The sequence below is a fragment of the Mixophyes fleayi genome, chromosome 4 (assembly GCF_038048845.1).
Source record: "Mixophyes fleayi isolate aMixFle1 chromosome 4, aMixFle1.hap1, whole genome shotgun sequence".
Taxonomy (NCBI): domain Eukaryota; kingdom Metazoa; phylum Chordata; class Amphibia; order Anura; family Limnodynastidae; genus Mixophyes; species Mixophyes fleayi.
This window is the reverse complement of record NC_134405.1, coordinates 135,193,499-135,206,639: the sequence shown is the minus strand read 5'-3', so window position 1 is coordinate 135,206,639 and position 13,141 is coordinate 135,193,499. Positions and strand designations below refer to the sequence as shown.

Sequence of the window (13,141 nt, the reverse complement as noted above, 5' to 3'; positions counted from 1 at the left end):
TTAAGCTCTAATATATTCTATAGGGAGAGCTTTGCAGGAAAGGGATCTTCGGCTCCCTCCAGAGTAGGCTGGATATAAGAACCTGTTGGTACATCAATACATTTTCATAACTTGCCACGTTAATTTCTTATCATTGAGATAAGAAAGTATAATTAACATGAGCAATTTGGTCATAAATAGACCCCTTATTTTCAAAGAACCCACTAGTCTAATGTGATTTCAAGATTAGGACAAACCATAGCACAGTGGGACACAAGTTCTTTATAGATAAGTAGTCAATTGCTTTGGGATAATAGAATATTAGAATAATTGTTCACAGTCAAAAATCAGGTTTAATAAATTCATAAATCAAGACAATAAGCTAAAGAGTCAACTAAATCAATACAAAGCTTAAGATTTTGGTATCAGGATCAAACAGGATCAAGATCTGCAAGCAAGATGGTGCCTCTGTGTTGCAAAAAATGTCAACAGACTAATCAAATGCAATATCCTAATTGAAATAGGCATATGCCTCGTTAATGATGTCATCAGACAGCTGACCACATTAACCATGTCCATGACACCAATGTTATGAGCATGCATGCATCCAAAAAATAGAAATGGTAGAATGGGATACATATGCATCAGGATGCCAGTATACATCTGGAAGTTGGAGATAGATAAGGCTGGGAATACAGGATCACAAAGGTATGTTACTCAATCTAAAAATATGGAGGAACAGCTATTAACTTTTACAGTAGACATAAAACCTGCAGGTGCTAATAAACGGCTCCTGGCCATAATACAAAGCTGATGAGCACTTCACCAATAAAATCAAAAACAGGAATATTTCCAAGAATAGATATTTCGTGGTACAGATCATAAAGAAATCAGTTCTCTCCCTTGAGATTTAGGACACTTGGCAATTATACTGTATTATATTATTATGAAACAGCCAAAGTATTATCAGTAGTGATCCCAGGGCTCGGTATGTAGGTTGCTATTTTAGAATTTGCCACTTTAATAGCATAAAAGTTCTATCTAGTATGAATTCATTATATACAGTATGTAAATGCCACACATGTTGTCCTTGAATTTCAGAATTTTCAAGTCTCTCCAAAATTTGTGTCGCCAGCAGTATCTCTACATTCTACCTTCCGGCCCCTAAACTACTTTAAAATTAGTTTCTACGCAGAAGCATAACGGTTACATTTTTGGATTGTTCTTATTAAAAAAGATTCTTTTTAGTTCGTCCCACATCCCCTTGCCATTTTGTTCATTATTACCTGTATTCAACTGTGACCAGTAGTCGAAGTGGGAATTTAGAAGTGCTGATATGGCAGTTTGAAGTGATTGGAAAGGGGCTAATGGCTGCCTAAGCCTCCCACAGGCTTCAGATGCTTTTTAACACTATATAGTATTATTTAAAACATATTAAATGAAAAGTGCTATTTATAAGCTCAGTGCAAAACTTCAACGCTCTCATCCCTACTCTCAAAAAACTAAAACACATAGGGGGGAGATCCAGTGGGCTGTGATGTCTGGCTGCGCACATTGCTGGCCATTATGGTAAGGAATCTCCACTCATTTTTCGGTGCAAGGAAAAATGAACAAAGATTTCAGCTCCAAGTCTTTGTGGACTCTTCCAGAAACACATTGCGCTGAATTGAATCTCCCCTATAGAGAAATATAGAGTATAATGGTAAGATAATAGTAATAATAATATCTTGAAACGACAGATCATGTAATCAAAACACTGAACACAACAATACATAAATGGTTTATAATCAAGTGAGCAGTACTGATGTAACACTGTAAAGTAAGCATAACACTATGACACACATCCCCTTTTCCAAAACTTCTCCCCCAGGGGAAAAGTCATGTGAGAGGGGGTAGGAGGGGGCGTGGTGACATCGTTGCATCAATATGGGGATGGGGCTTAATGACGCAATTAAGACCCACCCCTGCCATTCAATCCTGTGAATTTTGCGAATCCGGGAGGTTTGTCTACTCTTCCGGGAGTCCGGGAGGACTCCCTGAAATTCGGGAGCCTCCCGGGAGATTAGGCAAGTATACACTATGAAAGCAATGATTAAAAATGTTTTTCTTCTGATCCCATACAAAATGTATTTAACCAGTACAGAATTCAGAAAACAGAAAATATATAAGTAACCAGTGGAGGGGGAAGGAAGTTATGTGTGTGTGGGGATGGGGGATTGTATGCTTTTTGTTTTAATCAAAATGATAGAAGTGGCTGCTGGCAAAAGGCTAAATATAGAGTACTGTCATCGGCTGAGCCAAAGTCAAATGTTAGGGCACTAATGAAGAAAAATAGCTTTAATGAGACTGCCTGTCTCTTCAAAGTACAAGTGTGCTAATCTTTCCTCTAGTTAGTCACTTTACAGCCCAGGACCTCTACATGACATTAGTGTAAGCTTTTAAGAGTGATTGTGCTGGGGATTCTGCCAGTTTGTGGCTGACACAGCAGCTCCCAGGCACAATCACTGTACCTAGGTTTGAACCTGTGCTGTAGTTCAGAGACACACATGCTGTCTACGTGATAAGGTGCAGTCTGACAGGTGACAGATCCAGTCACTCGGTCACACTGCTGCGGCGTTTGAGCTCCGCCCCCCCCTCAACTGATGAACAGCTCTGCTCCTCATGTAGATTCTCTCTATGCATCCCACGGCCCCATGCTTCCTTGCAACTTTTCCTGCACAATCCGATTCCACCACAAAAGACCCAATTCTTTACCTGCTGCTGAGGCAGCAGTGTCTGTGACTCTTATCATTATCATCATCATCATCAACAACAACATTTATTTATAAAGCGCCAGCAAATTCCGTAGCACTTTACAGCTGGGGACAAACACAGTAATAAACAGGGTAAAACAGACAAAGAGGTAAGAAGACCCTGCTCGCAAGCTTACAATCTATGGGACAATGGGAGTTGAATACATGAGGTTAAGTCTACATATTGCATTGTGGTCCAGCCAAATTGCAAAGGTAAAAAAAATAAACAAAAGGGATTAGTATACTATATGATCCAGTCACACAGCAATGAGGGTTGTTGTCTTGTGGAAATTGTGTAACAGGTGGTAATAGGGTAATCTATTGAGGTTTAGAAGGTGGTTGAGGAATATTATACGCTTGCCTGAAGAGGTGAGTTTTCAGAGAATGATTTAAGGTTTATAGACCAGAAGAACGTCTTATTGTTCGAGGGAGGGAAATCCAAAGAATGGGTGCAGCTCGAAAGAAGTCTGTAAACTGGAATGGGAGGATGTAATGAGAGTGGATGAGAGACGCAGATCTTGTCATCACACCTAGGCAGCGAGCTTGAGGTGTGCGATTTAAGGTCATGTTGTCAACAGAAATAGAAATGTCAAGTATACTTCTTTGGTGGGTGGGAATATTATGAACTCTGTTTTAGAAAGATTTAGTTTTAGTTGGTGAGAGGACATCCAAGATGAAATGGCAGAAAGACAGTAAGCAACTGTAACAGATACTGGATTCTACTACTACTAATCTTGATTAGCGCTGGCTTACCTGAGGCGCGGAGTCTAACGATCTTCCCGGTGTTCACCAAGAACTGCCGCAAGGCGGGGTGGGCTTCGCTGCCAGGAGTCGCAGGTTGTGGTCCTCAGGTTCGCCCCAAGATGTAGTGCAGCGGAAGTTGCAGAGTCAGACAAGCCGGTTCGGTGCACAGGAATGGAGTCAGGCAGAATCAGGAGGCAACTCGGAGTCAAAGAAGCCGGGGTCGGTACACGGGTCACAAGAACTGAGGGATGGTCAGCAAGCCGGGTCGGTACACAAAGGTTGGAGAGCCAGGATAGTCTAACAGGCAGAGATCAGCACACAGGAAGACACAGGAGACTGGAAGACACAGCAATCCACGAAGTACAGGAGCCAGGAACAGGAAGTGAACTTGTTGCTCTGACAAGGCTGCAGTGTCCAGATGAGCTTAATATAGTCTGTGGATAGTAAAAGCCGCCTCCCAGCCACGATCATGTGACCACCCAAACCAGGAAGTTCTGCTGTACACAGAGACAGGAAATCAGCAGCAGAAAGCAAGTAAGTTTGTGACAACAACACGGGACAATACACATGTCGAGAGATCAAGAGAGGATAGATAAATTTGGGTATCATCTGCATAGAAATGATACTAAAATCCAAAGGAGCTTATTAGTTTTCCAAGAGAAGTGGTTATAGATAGAGAAGAGCAGAGGACCTAGCACTGAACCTTGTGGTACTCCAACTGATAAAGGAAGCAGAGCAGAGGTGGATCCAAAGAAACGAACGCTGAAAGAGCGATTAGAAAGATAGGATGAGAACCAGGATAGAACAGTGTCTTGAAGATTTAAGGATTGTAGTGTTTGTATGAGAAGATAGTGGTCAACAGTGTCAAATGCAGCAGGAGATTTAGAGGAGAATTAGAAGACAGTAATTGCCTTTAGTTTTAGCAGTGATCAAATCATTGACAACCTTTGTCAACACAGTCACTGTGGAGTGTTGAGAACGAAAGCAAGACTGAAGAGAATCCAATAGGTTGTTTGTGGAAAGGAAGCGTGTGTAGGCAAGTCTCTAGAAGCTTGAAGGGGCATGGGAGCTGAGAGATGGGATGGTAATTTGAGAGAGGGTTTGGGTCAGAATTTTATATTTTCAAAATAAGAGTAAACATTTTGTGCTTGTATAATGACAGGAAGATACCAGAAGAGAGTGAGAGATAACAGATTTTAGTTAGAGGTGTAATGAACCCAGGAGATAAGGATATACCAATTTGTGAGGGAATAGGATCAAGAGTATAGGAGGTAGAGTAAGAGGATGAAAAAGAGTAGATACTTCATCTTCATTTGTGAGATCAAATGAAGAGAGAGTGTCAGAGGGTGCTGGGAAGGAATTGAGCTTATTGCTTGTCGAGGAAGAAGATACCATTTCTAGTCTGATTTTATCAATCTTGTCCTTGAAGTAGGAAGCAAGATCCTGCTCACTGAAAGTAGATGGAGGGTTTAGGGTGGGAGGATTGAGAAGAGATTAAATTGTGTTAAAAAGGCATTTGGAGTTAGAAGTATAGATGAGACATTGGAAGTAAGTTTGTTTTGCAAACATATGCTCTTATGCTCACATGGTCTGAACGCAAATTGCTGATTGTAGAGCATGTGAGCAGTTTCAAAGGAAGTGGGGAGAAGTAGTGGTGGTATATCATACAGACACATGCTAGCAGACTTCAAGCATGGTCTGTGCAGGATAATACATATTGCTATAACATGTTCCAGATTGACTCTCGCATTTTTTTTAATATCAATGAAAATGATTAGGATCTGCTCCCTTCCAAAGCAGTTTGCCAAGAACCAAAGCACTATAAACATTATTTTATGCTCAATGTATAAAAAACATCAGTTCTACTCTAAAATTCCTTTTTAATTGTAGGTATGTTTACATATCTGTCTGCAACGTGTCACATTTATTCTCTGATATGGAAAGATGAGTTCTGTGCTGTTCCCTTCTGTCCCGTATGTCTGGTTGCGGGGTTCCCCTGAATAGCATATGTTAGGGTGTCGAGAAGGATTCTCCACATCACTGGGGATCTGCACATGGTACTCATAATGTCCTGAGCTGATCCAGCTGCTTCCTGGAGGTCACAGCAGAGGACAGGAAGCTAAGAATAATTTGTGGAATGTTAAATCTATTTTGGATCCATTTCTGCGCAATGCTTTTTCTATGCCTTTTAAACATATTTGTATCCTATTTGTTTTATTAAACGCATATGTGCCGCATGTAATAATATTGTTCTAGAAACCTATTATTATATGCACTTAAAATTGAAGTACAACATAAATCTAGTATTTAGAAAATGTAGGGTGTTAAAGAAAATGATAGGAAAACTGAGACACATGGTAGCTCTGGGCTTTTGTTTCATTCCTTGCCTTTTGCAAACAGGGCTCTGCCTCCTTCTGTATATTCCTGCATTATGTAATTCTACTTCAAAGTCAAACACTTTCAAGGTCACTTCTAATATCCTTATTTTACAGTAGTAAATCATGTCGCAGAATAATTTCAAAATGAATCATGAGACACAAGGGACATCATGTTCACCAAATATAAGTTATATTTTACAAGTTTGACACTATTACTTTCCAAATAGAAGAGATTTATAATGTCAGCCTACTCAATATCCTTTCTTTGAAAACCAATAACCAGGCTCTTTTACATACAACAGCTCCTTGCCCCTTATTCTTAATATGTTCATCATTACTCAGTTGCCCCCACAATTTCTGCACAGTTATTGGCTTCTAAAAGTATAATATTGTCAGACCAAGGATGATAAATGTCAGGGCTGACAGAGATCAATCAATCAATTCAGACTAGGTCAGTAGACAGATAAATTACAGAGATACAAACATCCAAGTAACAGCAACTTAAACCTATAACGGGCAATAGTGAGAGCACCTATCAATGTGCACAAATGGGTCATTTTACAGAGTGTTGTGACAGTTGCCAGTATGTTCGTTGGGTGCGCCAATGTAGATACAACACCAGACAAGGCACAACAACCAAATGGTCTTGAGTGTACAGTATGTAAATGCCACAGAACCTCCCAGTATGTACCCTGATAGGAGCCTCAAATCCTTTAGATCATCATCATCAGCTATTTAAATAGCGCCACTAATTCCGCAGCGCTGTACAGAGATCTCACATCAGTCCCTGCCCCATTGGAACTTACAGTCTAAATTCCCTAACATACACAGACCAAGAGAGACTAAGGTCAATTTAATAGCTTAATATTATGTTTTTGGAGTGTGGGAGGAAACCGGAGCACCCAGAGTAAACCCACGCAAACGCAGGAAGAACATACAAACTCCACACAGATAAGGCCATAGTCAGGAATCAAACTCATGACCCCAGTAATGTGAGGTAGACGTGCTAACCACTAAGCCACCGTGCTGCCCACTGTGATGTTTAGGGGCCTGATTCATTAAGGATCTTAATTTAAGAAACTTCTTATTTCAGTCTCCTGGACAAAACCATGTTACAATGCAAGGGGTGCAAATTAGTAGTCTGTTTTGCACATAAGTTAAATATTGACTGTTTTTTCATGTAGCATACAAATACTTGATAGCTTATTTGTACACTGAAATTTAAAGTTGATATTTGTCTGCTACATGAAGAAACAGTCAGTATTTAACTTATGTGCAAAACAGAATACTAATTTGCACCCCTTGCATTGTAACATGGTTTTGTCCAGGAGACTGAAATAAGAAGTTTCTCAAGTTAAGGGGGTAAATGTATCATGGTCCGGTTTTTTCAAGTCGCCGGAAATCAGTGAGTTTACAGCTAAAATTTAAAGTGGCGCTGGCTTGTAAAGGCAAGTTGGCCTTTACAAGCCAGCGCCGCTTTAAATTTTAGCTGTAAACTCGCCGATTTCTGGCGATTTGAAAAAACGGGACCACGATACATTTAGCCCAAGATCCTTAATGAATCAGGCCCCAGATGAGATTTCTAGGAAATTCCTTATGATATTGTTGCTTGAGTCATTCCTTTATACATCCTAGCGAGATCTTTCCTTAGGATGATATCCTTTCCAATGTACAATGTACTAAGTACCAATAAGACTCTAATATTTTTTTTAATTTCATGCTCAGGTTGAGCTTCAATAATGATTAGGGGAAAATCAGGAACTGAAGTTATTAGTTTAGAGGAAATAGCTGATTTTAATGAAACATGGTAAAATAAAAGGAGTCCCAAGTGATGACAGTAGGCATAGTGGACCCTATAATAATATTATTTCAATAATATTATAGGGTCCAAATGTTTATGTGCAATGCATTTTTGTTTGGCAATGGTATGTTTGCAAGTAAGAGAACTCTTGTTTCTAAACATGGTTCATATGAGAAACTGTCAATTCTACCACTGAAAGTCCAAGGAGTAAGTCAATAAATACAGAAAAAAAAAAAATTATTTCCATGGATGAGTGTGATGAGTTGTTATGAGTAAACTCTACCCAAGACAAATATTCTAACCAATCAATTGATGATCAGACACATCACCAACATTTATTTATATAGCACCAGCAGATTCCGTAGACACATGACATCTCAAATATTGTTCCAGTGCCTAATCGATACATTCCGTCCACACATTCATTGCTCCAAGGTTTTGTGTGTATGGCCAGAGATTTTCACTGCCTAAGAGGGAACGTTCTGAGACTTTTATTTTGTGCACAGATTTCACAGGAATTAACCTACTCTTTGGAATTTTTTAAGAGAGGGCAGACCTGGAAATTAAATGGATGTTTTTGGAAATTCTTGGATAACCTAGTGATTTGGAATCAAGTAACTGTAAGATAAAAGATGCTATGGAATATAAATGCAATGGAATATAAAGCAACTTTGGAAGGGTTTCTACTGGAGTTTGGTCCTTTCCAGTGTCTCCATTTTTCAAAGGCCTACTTTTCAGCTAACAATTCACTGGTCCAATCTAATAATTGGCTTCAGAGGAATATAATTCCCTGAAAAAAATAAGCACATAGTTTCTTATAGGATTACCAGTGTATTGGGATAAAATAGCTCCATTAGCATTGACTTCAACAATGAATGGAATTGAGCAAGGCTAATTTTTACTTGACAAAGGCCAGGAGAGCTTCTGAAGGACATAATAAAGAATCAGACAATTTTTTATCAATACTGTAATTGGTGCAGTAATAGTAGAGAACACCTTGATGAGATGCCTTTTGTGGTTTGCAAATCCTATGAACATCTGTACAGATTTTAAATGTACAAGCTGAGCCCAACCTATAATATAACTGGATCCATATGTAGACTATTTTTACAAATAATGTAACCCAGAGATGGCACTTTAGATACATCAAAGACATATTTTTCTAACTCGGCAGATATTCTGTTCTCCCTCATTTATACCAATCAACAACTGGGTTATGACTACAATGCCAGGCGTAACCCAACACCAAACGAAAAGCCAGTTAATTTTTCAAATAGAAATATACTTTTTCAACATGAATTCCAAAAACAACAAGAGACACTTTGGGAGTACTAACAGAAATTACACCTCTAGCTAGACGTTTTCAATCTACAGTATATATTTTAAGAAGGGGAGTCTAGGGATAGAACTGTATCTTTAAACTCTCTGTAAAAGAGAAATCACGTAAATTGCAACAGATTCAGGGAGAGGCAAGGTCAAACTATCCAGCATCAGGAAGTAATCAAAGTACAAAAATCAGCAGTCAAACACAAGGTCAAAAGAAAGCAAAGGACAAGACTGTCTATCAGTAATAAGAGGTCACAGATAAACAACAGATACAAGCACCCAAGTAACAGTAACTTAAACCTATAAGTGGCAATGAGTAACTGTATGAGCACCTATTGAACAGTCAGGATGCACCTGTCAAAGTGCTTGGCTTATGTTGCATTGAGACAGATGTACCTGTCCTGCCGCTCATACATGCACACATAGATGCAACACCTGACAAGATGCATAAGTAAAATCATACAAGCGGACGCTCGCCTAAACAGTCTTACAGGCAGGAAAGTCACATGATGGTATCACTACTACTCATTGGCTACTTTATTAGGTACACTTTAATAGTACTGTGTAGAACCCAACTTTTCCCCCAGAACAGCCTTAATTATTTGTGGCATGGATTCAACAAGCTGCTGGTAACATTGCTTAGAGATTCTGGTCCACATTGACATGATAGCATCACGCAGTTGCTGCAGATGTGTCTGTTGCTCATTAATTCTGCAAATTTCCTATCCCTCCACATCCCAAAGGTGATCTATTGTACTAATATCTAGTGACTATGGAGGCCACTGGAGTACACTGAACTCATTGACATGTTGATAAAACCAGCTTGAGATGATGTGTTCTCACACGCTATCCTGCTGGAAGAAGCCATTAGAAGTTGGCATTTAAACAATACTCAAGGGGCCTAAACATTCCCCACACCATTATACCACCACCACCAGCTTGCACCGTTGACACAAGGCAGGATAGATCCATGGATTCACTTGCTTTATGCCAGATTCTTACATTATAATCTGCATGTTACAGCAGAAATGGAGATTTGTTATTCCTGTCATAATATTTTTCAATTTTCAATTGTCAGGTTTGGTGAGCATGTGCCCACTGTCGCCTCAGTTATCTCTTCTTAGCTGACAGGAGTGGACCCTGGTGTGGTCCTCTGCTGTTGTAACCTATTCACTTCAGGTTTCACGTGTTGTGCGTTCAGAGATGCTTTTCTGTATACCATTGTTGTAACACATGGTTATAGAACCAGTCTGGCCATTCTGCTCTAACCTCTCTCATTAACAAGGTGTTTTTGCCAACAGAACTGTCGCTCACTTGATATTTTTTGTTTTGAGCACCATTTTCTGTAAACTGTGGTGCGGAATATCCCAAGAGATCAGCAGTTTCTGAGATATTCCAACCAATCCGTCTGTCACTGTCAATCATTCCACGGCTGACGTCACTTAGATGACATTTCTTCTCCATTGTGGTATTTGACCAGGACAACAACTGAACCTCTTGACCATGTCTGTATGTTTTTCTGCATTGAGTGGCTGCCACATGATTGGCTGATTAGATATTTATTAATAAGCAGATATACAGATGTACCTAATAAATTGGCCACTGTGTGTATATTCTTGTCACATGTGCATTATATATGAGACAAAATGAAAGTATAATAAAACAGTGTATAAACAAATGGGAAGTATAGTAGTTTTTACGCTCTCTGGCATATATACTGCAGGACAGTACTAATGCCTATACCTGGCACTACACATAAACAGTACAGTTGCCAGGTCAACTATTTAAAACTGGACATGTAACATACACATGCAGCGTCTTTCCCTCTTTGTCTATTTTTGCTGTGTTGTTCCCTCAAGGGTCTGAATTTGGAAAGGGCATTTGCCTGGGCATTGACTCTCCTGTGTTTATTTCAGAGTTTCCCAAACCCAGTCCTCAGGGCTCCCCAACAGTGCAGGTTTTCCGGATTACATGTGACATAATTAGGGCCACCTGTGGATCTGTTACAATGTGTCAGTCAGTAATGAAAACACCTGTGCTTCAGCAAGGAGATATGGAAAACCTGCACTGTTGGGGTGCCCTGAGGACTGGGTTTGGGAAATCCTGGTTTATTTGTTTACCCCCTTGAATGCTGGTTTCTAGAGGAAGCACTGGGGGCTACTGACATTAACAAATTGATGAAAGCACTGGGCCTCAAATTAGTAAATAGCAATGTACAGGTAGGGTGCACTGTACAACTGCCCAGCGCTATTGTGCAATTAGCGCTTAAAGCCCCCTCTTTAATGATGTGCATAAAGTACAGAAACTCAGGTAGCAAATTGAGTCCACTGTTTAATTGCAATTAGAGCTATTGCTGGTGTGTTATGATTATTAAATCAGCACTGGAAGCTATAAAATAGTACTAAGCGGTTTTATAATGGACTGTACCTTATGCAGAGCGCTACTGACTAATCCGAGTGTGAATACTGTCTACAAGTGGTAATGACAACAACACCCGGTATTATCTTAAAATAGGTGGCATGGGAGAATCCTCCAGTGGGTCCCTGTTGTCAGAAGAGAGAACATTCAGATGCAGTGCTATCAGGGAGTATATTAACACACTGAAGGACATAAAACAGGGCCAACTTTATTTTCTACCATCACGATATTGGGTTCATCTCTATGAGATAGGGACTATTTTTACATATTAGGCATCTTTGTATCACCAGATTGAATTCAACTCTGTTTACCACCCAAAGGATAGAGCTCAGTTTTATATACTAGACACCAATTAGGATTCAGTTTTACATACTAGATGCCCATTAAGTCTCAGTTTTACATACAATAAACAAGATATGGCACAGCTTTACATATTAGCTACCAGATAGGGCTCAACTTCACATAGTAGCCATCAGATAGGGCTCAGTTTTACATGCAAGACACCAGATAGGGCTATGTTTTACAGATTAAACTCCACATAGGGTTCTGCTTTAAATACTAGCCACCTGATAGGAGTCAGCTTTATGTGCTAGCCACCAGGTATGGCTCAACTTAATTTACTTACCATCAGATTGTGCTCAACTTTGTTTAATAACTGCCAGGTTGAGCTCAAATTTGTATGCTAATCAAAAGAGCGAACTCTGCTTCATATACTAACCAACTTTGTAGTTAACACATTAGACTTAGATTTATACACTAGCCAATACAGCTTTATATATATGCAAGAGGTTAATATATTAACCACCAGATAGGGCTCAGCTTTTCTGGACAAAAAGTGTGTGGGCACTTGGGCACAAAGTGTTTAAGAACTGATGGACTGTTCCGGTTGGGTATGAATCATGTGGGGGCAGGCAAAATTCATATTATCTCAAACCTTCTTTGATTCCATCTGATGGGAGGATATTTCAGTCTGACACTGTCTGTTAATTGTGCATGGGGTATACAGTATTACTGGGCAATTTGTATTAATAGGCAGGGGGTACATGGTCATGTGTGTTAATGAGCAGGGTTTAGTTCGTATTGCAGCTATGGCAGTGTGTATTACTGGGCAGGGGCCTATATAATATGTATTATTTGGTATATGTATATTATTATGTTTGGGTCACTGCATATTGCTGGGGGGTTATTGCTATGCATGGGACATTTTGTTATGATAGACAAAGAACTGTTTTTTTATATATATATATATATATATATATATATATATATATATATATATATATATATATATATATGTTAAATCTAAAATTCTGACCCAAGTCAGCCTGTGGTGTCAAGTATATCTGGAAGCGCTTCAATCAGCTGGAGAGAATTGACACAGACCAAGTTCTGTATGCAAGGAATATTCTCTAGTTTATTGATACAAAGATACAGGTTTTTATAGGCTACTGAATAAATGAATCCTACGTCATATGCATACAATAGTTTATACCACTAGTTTATGAGAAGCGCTACTGATTAACTTTCTCACGTATTCTTGAGGTGTTTACTTTTCTCCCCCTTCTAAGGACAGATGAGCCTATTATTTCTTATCTCAAGGGGAGTTGGAGATATGCTATGTGCAACACCATGGATACAGCTCCCATACTACCAGCTGGATATGAAGCTCATTATTGTTTTCATAACTGGTTACATTCTTCAGG

At 39.4% G+C, this 13,141-nt stretch overlaps 1 protein-coding gene across 2 annotated transcripts in view; it reads left to right on the top strand.

The window, feature by feature from the left end:
- Window positions 1–13,141, top strand: part of DAPK2 (death associated protein kinase 2) — a 93,065-nt gene that overhangs the window by 58,820 nt on the left and 21,104 nt on the right. The gene's annotated exons all lie outside the window — the stretch shown is intronic.